The following is a 14,788-nucleotide window of genomic DNA, read 5'->3' as shown; positions in this document are numbered from 1 at the left end:
GGGGAGACCTTGGGTCTCGGGAACAGGGGTGGAGATGGGCAGAGTGGTCCAGGCAGGTGAAGGGCCCACGTTCCAGGAATTGTGGATTTGATGTTGCCCAGAGAGCGCCTTTCAAGCTTTGCTGGGCTGCAGCTTCTGGTAAGAAACATATTTTGTACCACAAACCAGGACACATGTATGTGTAGATCGATGCACGCGTGTGTGGGGTGCATCCACATGCAACATTTCCTGGAAGTGATCCTTACCTGCTACACTCTGGTGGTCTCTGTCCTTTTCTCTTTTTGGGTGGGAGGAGCTTTGCTTATTCCTTCCAAAGCAGCTTTATTGAGATATTGAGATACACTTTCCATACCTCGCAGCACGCTCCTCGGAAGGACACAGCTCCCATGAGTGGGGCAGGCATCACTGCATCCAGTTTTAGATTATTTCCATCCCCTCAGACACACTCCCCGTACCCTTTAGCAGTCACCTACTCTTCCCCCCACCGCTTCCTTCAGCCCTAAGCGGTGACAGGCCTTCCTGTCTAGATCTGCTTATTCTGAACCTTGCTTAGAAATAGGACCAGGGGCACCTGGGTGGCTCAGTTAAGCATCTGACTTTTTTAAAAAGATGTTATTTATTCATGAAAGAGACAGAGAGAGAGGCAGAGACACAGGCAGAGGGAGAAGCAGGCTCCCCAATGTGGGACTCGATCCCAGGACCGCAGGGTCATGCCGTGAGCCAAAGGCAGACGCTTAACCACTGAGCCACCCAGGTGCCCCAAGCATCCACCTCTCAATCTCAGCTCAGGTCTTGATTGTAGGGTCCTGATTTCAAGTCCTGCATTGGGCTCCACGCCCAACACAGCGTCTCCTTAAAAAAAAAAAAAAAACAAAAAAAAAACAAAAAAAAACCAACAACAACAGAAGAGAAATAGGCGCTGTGGTAGGTGGTCTTCGCTGACTGGCTTTTTCACTCTGTGAGATCCATGGCGCGGTGCCCATCAGCGCATCATCACTTTTGACAGCCGAGTGCCGCTCCACCGTGTGGCTAGAGCAGTGTGTCCGTCCACTCATCAGCTGATGGCCACTTGGGCTGTTTCCCCCCTTTGTCTGTTGTGAATGTACTGCATTAAAATGTGTGTCTATATTCATTTTCATCTGGGGGCTCTCTTAGGTATGCCCCCAGGCTTTATTCCCTTCTCCCAAATATCTCATCCTCAGTCTCAAATCTCCGATCCCTGGGTCCCAGGAGCCCAGACTTCCCAGTGAGAGCACCTGCTGCCCAGGACTTCCAGCGTTGGCTGTGAAAGTTGAGGAAGATAACGTGTGCTGCGCCGGTGAGATCACAGTGTTGGAGCCCCCGACTCACAGGTCGGGCTGCCCCCATGACACTGCAGAGGCCTTTTGGTCGGCTTCTGGGCCAGGCCGAGTTTCTGGAGAGGGTGGCCCGCCCCAGGGGTAGCCAGCGGAGCTGATGGAGTAGCTGTGCCTCCTCTGGGAGTTCTGTTGCAGGGGCAGAGCCGGGGCTGGCCCCTCTCCTGCTGACGGTGGGAGGCTGCTGCCCACTAGGGCCTCCCGACCTGGCTTCCTTTGCCCGCTGGCCTTGGCTCTGCTTGCCTCACTGCCCCAGCGAAGTCTCCAGTTGCTCTGCCAGAAGCACCTCCTTCGGGAGTATCTTGAGCTGGGAAAACAGCACATTCGCTTTCCAGGCAGCCCTGGCTCAGCCGGGCTTTAGCAGAAGCACAGTCCTGCCATCGTGTGGGCCCTTGGGCCCCGTGTGCCTGCTGGACCACCCATCCGGCTGCTGGGGCGTGTGTGGTCCGAGGCGACCCCCCCAAGAGCTAACAGTTTCCCCTGGAGACCACTGCTAGGAGGTGGGCAGGCCAGGCTGTCCAGTCCCTACTTCTGAGCCCCTCGGTCCCCTATTCCCTGAGCCCTGGGGTCCAGCCTGGAAGCCGCTGTCCTCATTCACAGTCTCCAGAACCACATCCTGGGTCCGCACTGGGGCTTCAGGCCCTGCCTCCCTTCTGCTCAGGCAGAAACAGGAGACCCCATGGGGCTCCCAGAGGGGCGTGAGGAGGCTGCTGTTTGAACAGAAGGGCTTGGGCTGCAGCAGTTTTTCTCTCTGTTCCTCCCCTTAAGGTGGGTCATACTTACACGCATAGCCTCCTGGTCCAGGAGAATTTGGGGTGTCGGCTCTGTCTTGTGCACGGGGATGGGGGAGCTGTTATCAGCTGAGCCAGAGGGAGGTGACACCCACAGTACTGCTAGTGGCTGGTGACCCCAGAGCATGCCTGAGTCATGGTGTGATCCCGGCCCCCCCAACTCCCGGGGGACAGCATCTGCTTCTCTGCACCATGGTAGCCCAGCCCAAGAGAGAGGAGAGGGGGCTGTTTTCATCGTCATGGTGATCCCCACCCCCGCCTTAATTCTGGTCTAACGTTGGGCCTTCCTTAGGTCTGTGGCTCCCTGCCCGCCTGCCTGCTGACTAATGCGGATCTGGTGCCTGATAGGAAGGGCGGCACAGGGAGGCAGCAGGCCCCTGTGAGGGTGCAGGCTCAGGTTACCGAGGGTGGAGGCATTTCCTAAAACAAGGCCCCAAAGCCACCGACCCTCCACCACGGCCTGGACTTCAGGCCCCCGGCCCGACACCCGCACCAGGTGAGTTCCGGCTGGGTGTGGCAGGATGAGGTGCGGTGGGTTTCTGGGCTGGGGTGGGGTGTGGTTAGGGAGGCTGGGGTGGATGAGGAGGGCAGATCCCCGTCTGCCCCCCCTCCCCCCCCCGGGGGAAAGGGACTAGCCTGGCACCTGGCCCTCCCTTCTTCCTGTGGCCGCCCACGGGGCCTTGGCCACTCCTTTGTCCCCGGGGAGGACTAAGCAGTCTGGTTGCGGGTGCATGCACGGGGCACACCTCGAACCCAGACCCCAGCGCTGCCTGTGGTTTACCAGGGCTGCTCTGTGAGTGCACGTTCTGTTCTGGGGAGGCAGCCCAGCTCAGCGAGTTAGAAGCCGAATTCCCTGGGATTAATTCAGCAGCAAGTTTGCCTCTGCCCAGATCCTTGCTTATTACGCGTGCCTGTTCTTGGCAGGTATTGGCCCTGCTCTCTGTGGGTGGTGGGGGCCCCCAGCCGCCCTGGCCTTGGTGTCTGCCCCAACCCCAGTGCCTGCGAGCCTGCGAGACACTTGGCTCCGGTGTGGGTGATTCTGTTTGGGCCCAGAAGGTCTGGGAATGTGCAGCTTCAGTATCCAGAGGAGCCTTTAGGGGCTGGGGGCACTCCGCGCAGTCTTCCTGTCACATGGTCACACGTGGGGTCCTGGAAGGGTCCTCCCCTTCCCTCGCCTCCTGCACATCCCTGCCCCTCCTCCCCGGATTTTCCTTCCCTCTTCCCCTCCCTGGAGGCACTTCATTTGGCATAAGCACCTCCCTTTCCGGATGGGACTGGATAGATTCGGGGATTGGAAGACTTTCCTGGTCCTTCCAGGTCTAGATCCCTGTCACAGCAATTCCAGAAACCCTTATCTCAGCGGGGAGGCATCCATAGGGACCTAACAATTTGCGCACCTTGAGGCTAGCTTCTGGCCAGTCACCCTCAGCATCCCATTTTCTAGGTTAGGAAGTCAAGTCCGAGAGAGACTCCAGCTGCGTGCCGAAGGCCCGGCAGCTGCTGACAGTCTGGACTTGAGTCCTGGGGAGGGCCTGGCTGCCCCGCTGGCGCTGGCCTGGCAGGGGACGGCCGCGGCGGCGGGGGTGGAGCTGCTTGGGGCCCCTGCCAGTGCGTGAAGCTGGGTCCCTGCCCCAAGCTTTGGCCAAGATGCAGGGAGCCCAAGCCGGACCCTCCTTTTGCTTCTTTCTTTCGCAAGGCGCCAGGAGATGATGAAAGAAAACCCCATTTAGGAAGGAGAGACTCTGGTATTCCCCCTCTGCCTACAGCCCCTTAGCTGCCCTGGGTTTTGAAATAAGATACTGCTTGTCAGGGGCTTGAGTGGGAACAGATTGGGAGTCCCGTTTCTCTGCCTTGGATCACAGCTGCAGGGAGCCCCGCGTGGCTGCTCACCACCGCTCTGGCTGGGCCCCCCAAGCTCAGTGCGGCCCCACCCCGCCCCCTGCGCAGCAGCCCCACCGCGGCCCTGCCCCTGCCCATCCTCCCCGCCCCCCTTCCAAGCCCAGCCAGTGCTGCTGCAGAGCTCAGGGAGAGGTTTGGGCTGGGCTCAGGTGGGGGTGTGCCTTCTTGGTTGGGGAGCGGCTGCATTAAAAGCCCGCTGGCCCCGGCTGGCCTGGAACGGAACAGTGGGCAGGCACGCCAGCCTCCTGCCTGCCAGCTTTGCTCCCTGCAGGTCCCAGGGCACGCCGTCCTGTGCAGAGATGGCTTCCACAGGCTCGCCTGGGTTACCGATTTTCCTGGAGCTTGGAGTAGTTCTCCGCTGTCCTGATTGGGCTGCGCAAAGTGCGGAGATGGGCGAGGGCGGAGCTTTCTTCTCTCTCTCTCTCTCTCTCACACACACACACACACACACACACACACAGGCTCACAAACACATGCTGCCAGGGTGAAGGTTGGGAGTGATGGGTCCCCCTCTTCGGGGATTGGTGGCTTCCATAGTTATTTCAGAGGCCCCGCTGAGTCCCCAGAGTGCTTCCAGCATGCGGGCACCAGGCCCAGCTCTTGACAGGTGTTCCCTGCACACGTGGCTCAGCCCCTCGGGACATCAGAGACAGTGTCAGGTGGGGAGGCCAGCTCCTCATGCACATCTCTGCTCCTCGGGACCGGGCAGGGTGGCCAGGACCCTCGCGTGGCCACATGGCTTCCTGGGAGGCCAGGCTGTCAGCATGGCTCCGGGGATGGGGTTGGGGAGGGGAGCTTCCATCCTTGGGTTGCCCATTCCCGTCTCTGGGCCTCGGGAGCAGGCCCCCAGAGTTCTACTTGGGGACGCGAGGTAGAGGGAGTCTAGGGTGAGAGCAGGGGGCTGAGGGTGCCAAGGACCCATGGAAAACCGTCTGTCCTCACCCCTCAGGGCCCTTCCTTCCCCTGGGGGTGCTGAGGGCTCGTGCCGGGGAGCAGGCTGCTGGCCCCACATGATCATGGGAAGGTGATGCGCATGAGGAGTCTTGGTGGCAGAAAGCTGATGGTTGTCCGAATGCTGTCCCCTCACCTCCTGGGCCTGAGTATTCCCTTTCAGGCTCTAGATAGTTCTGAATCTGAAATGCAGCTTTCTGGGCCCACACTCAGCCCTTTGGAACCAGGGCCCCTGGGGAGGGGAGCTTACTGAACCCCACTGTGAACCGACTCCCTGCACTGTCCAGCTTTTTTTTTTTTTAAGATTTATTTATTTATTCATGAGAGACACAGAGAGAGGCAGAGAGAGAAGCAGGCTCCCTGTGGGGAGCCCGATGCGGGACTCGATCCCTGAGCTGAAGGCAGATGCTCAACCGCTGAGCCACCCAGGCGTCCCTCGCACTGTCCAGTTCTTCCTCCGTGCCTCTGGGGTCTGGGTCAGGACTCGGCTCCAGGGCCCCAGGTGACAGCCGAGGGCTCTGAGATCGTGCCTGCCTCTGGCCCAGGCCGCGGGCGTATGTGAGGAGCTGTAGCTCCTCTGAGCGAGTCCTCCACACCGTGCTCGGGAGCCCACCGTGGGGACCCCGGCGAGTGGCAGACTTGATGCAGTGTTTGTGTACGTGTATGGGCAAAGTCTCTGCCCAGGAGACTGTAGAGATGCAGCCCCCGGCTACCTCCCGATTGGGGAGTTGAGGGGGGGGGGCGAGGCTGGCCTGAGTCATTGCCCAGTGACCCAGCGCCCCGAGAGATCGTGCGGTGAGTAATCCTGCCCAGCGCCACTCCCCCTGCAGTGAGCAGCCACATGTTCCTGCTGCAGAGAAACTTTTCCAGGGAGCCAGCTGACACACTTGGCCTGGATCATTTGTTTTTGAACAGGACTGAAAGGAGAGAGTGAGTAAGAAAGTGTGGGGGGGAACTGAGTAGGGGAAGGTCAGAGAGAGGGGAGGAAAGATCTGGAAAGTCCCGACATGTGCTTTGGAAGCAGGTGCCAGCCCTGAGCTTCTCTGGAGGGTGGGGCCTGCCTGAGACCCGGCGGGGGTGGGGGCAGGGGTGGGAGCGGGGGATGTTCTGCAGGGGGACGGTGGCTGGAAGCCAGACCTGGGAGCCTGCCCTTGGCTGGCTCTTTGCTGCTCAGCAAGCAGAGTTGTTTCCATTTTAGGGACACAGCGGAGAGGCTGTCATTCTCCTAGGCTTTATTAAGATCCCATTAATCATGGTGACTGTTCCAAGTGCTAGACTCCGGGTTTCAGCTGCTCTGGGGGATGTATCTGCACAGCAATCTTAGCAAACACTTAGCGTTACCTGTTGCAGAGAAGGTGCCAAGCGCAGAGAGGGTGAAAAACTTACTCAGGCTGGAAGTGGCAGGTCCTAGTTTTTTTGGTTTTTTGTTTTATTTTGTTTTGTTGTAAAGATTTTATTTATTTATTCATGAGAGACATAGAAAAAGAGAGAGAGGCAGAGACACAGGCAGAGGGAGAAGCAGGCCCCATGCAGGGAACTGGATATGGGACTGGATCCCGGGACTCCAGGATCACGCCCTGGGCCCAAGGCAGATGCGCCCAACCACGAAGCCACCCAGGCGTCCCAGGTCCTGGCTTTGAATTTGAATGGGGGGCTGTTTGAGTCCAGAGCCCCAGCGGGTTTGTAACGAGGTGCCCGGTGTCTCTGCCCCTCAGACAGCTTCTGGTTGGGACCCAGCTGTGCCGAGGTCCCTTCCATGTATGGGCAGCCCCGGGGCAGTGACCCCACGGCTCAACTAGGGCTGGGACAGGAAGGGGCCGCAGCCACAGTCTCACTCCCGGTGGGCAGCCGCCCTGCGGACAAGGCCACATCTCCCCCCTGGCCCTCTGGAGCCCTCCGGTCCAGGACGGGGCCGCCTGCGCCAGGCAGGAGCGGGCCCCACAGCAGCAGGCCCTGGGAGTCCGGCCTGCGAAGCCTGGAGGCTTCCGGAGGAGCTTCCTGTGCAGCTGGTTCTCCCGCACACTCGGCCCCCGGCCTCACGACCTCCCACATCTGGGACCGGCTTCTCGGGCTGGGTCACGTGGTGCGCGGGTCAGCGCTGCTCCGCGGGGAGGGCAGGGTGCCAGGAACAGCCTGCAGGGAGGGGGCCGCATCTCCGGGAACAGAGTGAGAGCTCACTTTGGCCGAGTGCCCACTCTGCACGGGGGCGGGCTGGACTCCCAGCTGGGGTCACTCAGTGTCACCCAGCTCTGCACAGGCCCTCTTAGTTACCCACCCGTCCACCTGTCCATCCGGCCGCCCGCCGACCCGCACCCATCCGGTAGGCGTCCGAGCGCTTGTGGTCTGTGAGGCTCGGAGCTAGAAGTTGCGGGGTTAACCCAGCTCTGCTGGCCACTGGCCACATGACCCTGGACGGATCCGGGCCTCCCCGCACGAGGGCCCTGGTCTGTCGTCGGAGGAGGTGTGACGTGCCGGGGATGTGCCATGGCCCGGGTGTCGGCCTCCGGGAGAAGTGAAGGTCTGTGTTCACACCGGTGACACAGAGCAGTGAATTCGGATGCGCAGCGGCTTGGGGGTGGGAGGGCACAGCTCCCAGCCCAGCGCTTCCAGCACAACCCGCCGTCTCCTCCTGAGCCCCCGCCCCAGGCCTCCCGGGCAGGAAACAGCGTCCTGCTCGCCCACTGAGGTGTGCCTGGGCCTGAGAATTCGGGCATCATCTGCCGCACACAGCCGTCTCCGAGACAGATCCCGGGCAGGGCCCCGGCTGGGAGTGCGTGTCCGCCCCACGCCGGCCCTGCAGTCTGTCCACCCCAACGCGGCCTACGAGGCTCCTACGCCTTCCTACGTGTAACGGGCGTGAAGCTTGACACCACGATGCTGGCGGTCCTGAGTGATTTTTCTGAACAGTTCAGGTCGCTTTGCATCTCAAACCTCCCTGTGGGCACCTCTTGTCCTGGGGACACTCACCCCCACCCCCCATCATTGGCGTCCGCCCCCTGGCTGCCCCAGCACACAAAGGGTTGTCCCCACTGAGAGCCTTCACCTTGCCTGTTCCTTCCTGAGCCATCTTTTCCTGGCTGCCTCATTTGGGTCCCTAAGTGCCACCCTCATCAGAGAGGTACCTCCCCTGTCACGCCAGCTAATGCGGCTCTCTCATGGGCGCTCTCAGTGGGTGGCTTTCTGCAAGCAAACGTGAATAGGTGACATGTGCATCCTATCACCTATTGTTCACGCGGAGTGCAAGCTCCACGACGGCAAGAGAAACGGCTTGTGTCCCAGAACAGCATGTCACCCGGTTCAGTTAATGCCTGTTGAGCACTGAGCTGTAGAGGGCAGCCCAGGAGAGCGTCCTGGAGCATCCATCCAGCTGGAGCAGTTGTGGAAGACTTCCTGGAGGAAGTGATTGATGTGTGCTGGGCCCTGCAGAGTGACGGGTTTGTCTGGCGCAGAGATGAGGGTAGAAGGCAGAGGGGCATTGTCAGGCCTCAGCGGACAGCCACGAGCAGCGAAGACTGTGCCACTGGCTGGGGCCGAGGGGGAGTCGGAGATTGCTGTGTGCTGGGGTCCCCGGGGAGGCCAAGCTCCCGGCCTGAGCGGAGGCCCTAGGTGCGAATGGCACCTGTGGGTGCAGCTCAGCGTCGATGGGGGCGCCTGTCTGGCCAGACGGCTGGAACTGGGTCAGGATAGGCAACCCTAAGCCCCGCAAGCACGTAGGTGTCCCAGGAAGGCTGAGTGGAGGCGGGAGCCCCACTGGGGCCATCATACCCCACGGGCCAGTCAGTGAGAGCACAGGGAAGCCAGGGGCGCTGGGTGGACAGGGCACCTTGACAGTCCCCAGGCCCTGCCTCGGTTGTCACCGGAGCGAGTCCTGACCCATGTGAGTTTGTCTGACCAGCGCCCGTCCCTGGGCTCGTTTGCCATTTTGATTTGATCTCTTCATTGTCACCGCGGTCCTCACTACCCCACGGCTGGCTGCCCGATATCCAGCCCCTCTGCATGCCAGCCACTGCACTCGGAGCTCTCCGTGCATGTCCTGTAGCCTTCTCAGCAACCCAAGAGGCACAGAGAGGCCGAGTCATTGATCTGTAGTCACACAGCAGGTACCGGGGACTCAGCTAGACCTCTGATCCCAGGGCCTTTGCGTGGGGGGGAGTCACTCACTCAGGCACCTACTTTGTGCTGGCGCCTGGTGGGACCTGGGTGCGGAGAGGGGTGGGGCATGCTCAGGGCCGCGCAGGCTTTGGGCACCCACTCTGCGTTGGGGTTTGCCTCCCGAGTCGTGGGTGGGCCTGGCTATGGAGCAAACGCTCCCCTGGGGGGCGGTCCAAGTGAGCCCCAGATGCCCCGGCACCTGGCCAGGGCCCAAAGCAGGTGTGAATGTGATGCCCTCCTCCCAGCATGCCTCGTCGCTTGCTTCCCCAGGCTCGCCCCTCAGACTGCAGCTGTGCCTTTCGGAGTCCTAGCCCATCAGAGGTGGTGCCTGGAGCAGGAGGGGCACGCACAGGGGAGGGGGGCTCTCCTCCTGTGGGCTGAGACCCTCCACCCCATCCCCTCACACTCGGTCCCAGGAACGGGCTGGCCGGCGGGTGTTCCTGGGTTCTGTTGGGGGGGCCCGCCGCCTCCTGCGGGGAGCGGACCTGCTGCTGGCTCTGCGGGGTGTCCTGTGCAGGCAGGGCCGCTTGCTCCCCTGGGAATGGGCGTCCAGCCCCCTGGGCGGCCTGGTTTCGTTGCAGAGGAACGGGGACAGTGATGTTTGCGGAGACGGGAGCTGCCTGTGGGGAGAGGCTACCCTCCGGGGCCCTGTGCCCGCAGCCCCACTCCCTGCCTGGCTGTACCCCCAGCCTCCCTGGGTGCCCTCCCCACCCTGTCTTCCTCCCTGAGCCGCAGCGGGCAGTAGGTGGCAGCGGAGGTCTCGAGTCCTTGGAGAGGAGTGGACGCAGCAGTTTCTCTAAATCTCTCCCTGGAAAGTCTCTCCGGGTCACGCCCGCAGTGGCTTCCCTCCCTGCTCACATCTTTCCTGGGGTTGTCATGCTGGCCGGGGCAGGGGGTCCCCACCAGGCCGGGGGTGAAGCCGAGCTGTGTTGATACAAACTCCAGTTGAACCCACATCCTCCCTGCAGCCCGGCAGGAAGTGACCTCATGGCAGGGCCTGTGCAGCGCCCACCGCACTTTCCACCAGTGGGTCCTGGACCCGGCTCTGCGCGGGGGCGAGGGGACCCGGCCCCTCCCAGCCATCCCGGGAAGACCCGGCCCAGGGCCTGGCTGACAGCTCTGGAACGTTCTCTCTGCTTGGCTGGCGATGCCCGCGTGCCGTCACGGGGCTGCTGAGAAGCTAAGAAGCATCTGTCTTCCTGATTGAAACCAAGCCTTATTTTTTGTGATTTGAAAATTATGCCGACTCACAGCAAAGAAAACCAGATTAGAAAACTGCAGAGAATACGATCGCTGATAATTGCATCCTGCAGAAATCACTGTTGGCGTTTTTTCCAAGCTGTTTCTCCATGCGTATGCTAAACACGAAGGGCTTTAAAAAAAAAAAAAGGACAAACAGGATCTGGATCTGATGCTTCTTTTTGTCACATACGAGGGTGTTCCCTCCCCAGGGATTTTCCTCATCCTGTCCCGCATCCGGCCTCGTAAAAGGCCAGGCCCCCTGGCTCCGGGAGGGCACGGCAAGTCAGAGGACCATCGTGGGGTCAGCGGGACTTGGAAGCGGGCTGGGAGCTCCCAGCAGAGGGTGGCCCCTGGCCCCTGGCTGGGGGCGGCGGACCAGGCCTGGCCCCCCCTCCTCCATGGATGCTTCCTCTTTGTGTTCTGTGGGGTTGTCTATGAGTGGCGTGGGCAAGACTGCGGCCACAGCGCTGGCCCGCGCGACCTCCCTGGCAGCACGACCTTGGCTGCAGGACTCGGTGTGCCCCTCTGTGAAATGGGCTTAGAGAAACACCCTCAGGAGGCCTCAGTGAGGAGCAGATGCGTCCATCCGAGCGGAGGCCCAGAGCAGCCCTGCCATCACGGTCGGTGGTGTCTGGCTGTGTTCGGTCCTCGTCCCCGCTGCCCACCGCCGTTGTGCGCTCTCGGCTCTCATGCATTCGTTCCTTCACCATCTGGGGCGTGGGGGGTAGAAGCTGGGGTTTCTGAGGAGAACATGAGGGTCTCGGGGACCTGCCCTGCCGCCTGCTCCTCCGCGGGTCCCTGCACGACTAGCAGGACACGGGGGCCGGCTCCTGTGCCCCCTCGCTGTGTGGCCCGGGGCAGGTTGCCGAGCCCCTCTGTGCCCCGTGTCCTCATCTGCCGGAGGGGGGAGGAGAGCCACGGGCAGGCTCCGGTCGGGGCGCCGTGAGGACCTGAGGGGGATGCGTGTGAAGCCCTGGGAACGGTGCCTGCAATCCATAAGCTCTTACTCAGCTCGTCTTGTTGCCGTTCTGAGAATATTCTTGGAAATCGGGACACTGACGACCGTAGATGGAATGGGAGCCATCGAGGAGGGCCTGCCTGGGAGCCGCTGCCTGTTCTCGGGGGAGGTGGCCCGCCCTGGGTCCCCCCTCTCCCGGAAGCTTGTGTCCTGGCTCTGAGAGGGGGCGGCGGGGAGAGGTGGCCCTTTGTGGGGATCTGATTCCCCAAGGTTTGGATGGTCCCTGCTCTGGTGTGGAGGGGCCTCCCTGCCCTGCCTCGTGGGCTGCCCCCCACTAGTAGGGGCCGTGCAACAGCAACCCCAGCTCTCAGTGGCCCGAGAGCATGCTTCGCACAGAGCGGGGAGTCTGGAGACCCGGGCGGCTCAGGGATGCTCCGCGGGATGCTCGCATCGGCCGCCCTTGGGTGTGGCTTTGCTCTCGGCGGGTCCCCCGTGGCCGCAGATGCTGCGGCATTCGGAGGAGGGGGAGCCCTGTCCTGTGAGCCCTGCTCCCAGCTGGGGACTGGTCCTCGAGCCCCTCTGCGTGTTCCCACGTTTCCCCTTCATCCCACAGCTCTGCCCCTCGGCCCCATGGCTGAGTCCTGGCGGCTCCTGCCCCACTGCACGAGGTGTTTCGGGGCTGAGTAGAGAGGAGGGTGAGCACCTGACCCAGATGAGGGTGGGCCGGGAAAGGTGGGGTTGGATGGGAGACCCTCCTTCAGCAGAGGGGGCAGGGAAGAGGCTGTCGGGGTGAGCCATCGAGGCGGGACCTGGTTCTGCCAACCCTGGGGGGCTGCGGACACTGCGGCGGCCCCCCCACTCCAGCCCCAGCCCTGTCCTTGCTGGAAAAACAGCAGCTGCGGCCTGAGGCAAACCGGGCTGGCTTTCTGGGGGCCGGAGAGGGTGGGCTCAGCTGGAGCCTGACCTCGGGGCCGGATCCAGGTGTCCCTGGGACGGGCTGTGGACACACACGCTGGGGGGACGGGGGAGGGGGGAGGCCTGGCCGCACCTCTGCAGGTTTGGCTGGGAGCGCACCCTGATCCTTCCTGGTCCCCCCACCCGCGCAGCGTGTTCCGCGTTGGTTTCCTCTCCTGCCCCCTCCCTGCGGCTCCGCTCCGCTCGGCGGCGTATGGTACTGATTAAGTCCTCCTGCCTGCTCGCTGCTCAGTGGAGGAGAGCAGAGCTTGTGTGGGGCCTCCCCGCCCCCTGGGGGGGTCCCCTCGTCCCCTGGCCTTCAAAAACCAGACGTTGTTGCCGGTGCATGGAGGTGGAGGTGGAGGTGCCGTGGAGCAGCCACATCGAAGCCGTTCTGTGCGTCTGAGCTTCTCACTTTTGTGCTTAGGGTTCACAGGTCACATCCCCAGCCCTCGCTGGGACAGGCAGGGCCCCTTCCGCCTCTCCGGGCCTCTCTAGGGAAGGTTCCCTGGAACGCGGGCCCCACTGTGGGGTGGCCAGACCTGCTCAGGCCCTGGGCTCCGGCATCTCAGCTCCTGTCACTGGAGGGGTAGCACCTTCTGTCACCTGGGGCCCCGAGCTGCCAAGGCCGGACTGGGCCCCCCGAGATCGTGACAGTGGCATTGCCGTCCATTCATGGTAACTAGGGCTTCCCGTGGGCTCTGCGTGGCCTTGGGGGGGTTTACCTGGTGTATCTCCTGTAATGTGGTCGACCACAGCGTGAAGTCAGTTCTGTTAATTCCCATTTCACAGGTGAGGAACTCAAGGCACGGAGAGAGGTTATGTAACTTGCCCGAGGCCACACAGCTGGTGCATGTGACAGAGACAAGGTTTGGGTTCAGAAAGCCTGACCCCAGAGCCCCTGTCCCTAACCACCGACCGACTCCGTTCTCTGGTTGTAGTGGAGACCCTGAGGCCACGAGAGAGGCAATGGCCTGGCCAGGGTCACACAGCTTCGTGGCAGAGCTGGAATCGTGTGTCTCAGGCCCTGTTCTGTGGCCTTCCCTTGGTGCCCGTCCCTGGGGTGGGGCTGGAGGTGCCCCCGGTCACTGCAGCCCAGAAGGATGTCCGTACAGGATGGGGCTTCTGAGGGACACAGACACCCTTTGCACTCATGACCACGGTTGTTCGTCATTGGCTCCGTTAGGGCAGTGGGGGTGGCTTTGGGCCTCACGTCCCCGTCGCCGCTCACCTGGCCGGCAGTGGGTTGGCGGGTTGCCTTCTGTACAGGTGTGTTGGTGTGTGATGCGCAGCAGGAGTTTGCTGGAGCGTCGCCGTGGGTGACTGAACACCTCGGGGTCGGAGCCCTGCCCCTGCGTGGTGGGCAAGGCCTGAACCTCTTAGCATGCCCCCCCCCCCCGCCCCAGTCTTCCTGCGGAATCTGCACACCTTCCCTCCAGCAGGGCCGAGAGCCCAGGAGCCTGGCTGCTGGACAGACCCAGGCGGTGTTCTCGTCTCTCAGCCGTGACCGTGGGCTCCTATATGGCCGGCCGGTCGCTGCTGTCCTCTGTGGTCCCTGTCCGGTCCCCGGCGTGGTGGGAGGGAGCCAAGGCGCATGCCCCACCACCTCGAGGGGCGGCCTGCCCGCAGGAAGCTGGCGGGCCTGAAAGAGTTAACGAGGGATCCTGGCTGCTCCTTCTTTTCCCAGGGAAAGGGCAGGAACGCGGCCTCCGCAGAGGAAGGGGTGGGTGGGGGATGCAGTGAGCCGGGCTTCTCTGTGCAGGCACCACGAAGCCACCCTGCATATTGAATTCCAGCGACTTCTGCAGGCCAGCTGTTCAGAGCGAGCCCAGAAGGTGGAGAGAGAGCTTCCAATAAGCAAAGAGGATGGAATGAATGTGGGATTCATTACTGGAATTTGGCAATGCAAGGAGCCTCACTTTCTCCCCCGAGATGGGATGGGGGCGGGGAGGCTGGGCTGGAGCCATGGGGGGGGCTGTCAGGCAAGGGCCCCTGCCCATCCCCCCACAGCTGAGCTGGGCTGGCGGTGGGGGGGCCTGGGGGGGGGGCCTGCTTCCCTGGGCCTGGGCTCGCCCTTCCCCTGAGAACTGCAGGCTGGAGTCACGTGCCCGGCTTTCCTCCGCTGCCCCGGCCTCTGCTGGAGAGAATGGCCTGGCCTCTTTGGCCCCTGCCACCTACGGCCTCCTGTTTTGCTGCCCTGGCCTCTCTCACGGAGGCCCGGGGCGGGCGTGGGCAAAAGCCGCTTCCCGGCAGCCGCCCTGGTCCTGGAAGCAGCTGAGATCTGCTGACGCCCCTGCAGGGGTGAGCTGCCCGTCCGGCCTTCGAGAGGGTTCCAGAGCCGTCCCTTGTGGGTGCGATTCGTGGAATCCCGTGGCCCCACTCCCTCAGTTTAAGGAGGAGGAAGGGAGAGGCCCGGAGAGGCGCATGTGGGATTCTGACCCCAGAACCGTAAGGTGACAGGTTTGTGCTGTACGTCGTTCAGGTTG

General features: G+C 62.4%; 1 protein-coding gene across 7 annotated transcripts in view; it reads left to right on the top strand.

Annotated features, from left to right (window-relative positions):
* Nucleotides 1–14,788, top strand: part of SEPTIN9 (septin 9) — a 145,846-nt gene that overhangs the window by 88,155 nt on the left and 42,903 nt on the right. The window contains exon 1 of one of the 7 annotated variants that reach the window (XM_025468135.3): nt 2,618–2,642. The exons of the other annotated variants lie outside the window; for them this stretch is intronic. The gene's annotated coding sequence lies outside the window, so the exon portion shown is untranslated. Of the gene's footprint in view, nt 1–2,617; nt 2,643–14,788 lie in introns of those variants that run through there. 7 annotated transcript variants of the gene reach the window in all.

This window comes from Canis lupus, chromosome 9 (genome assembly GCF_003254725.2).
Source record: "Canis lupus dingo isolate Sandy chromosome 9, ASM325472v2, whole genome shotgun sequence".
Classification (NCBI taxonomy): domain Eukaryota; kingdom Metazoa; phylum Chordata; class Mammalia; order Carnivora; family Canidae; genus Canis; species Canis lupus.
Note: the sequence above shows the minus strand (reverse complement) of the source record. Positions and strands in the feature narration are given on the sequence as shown.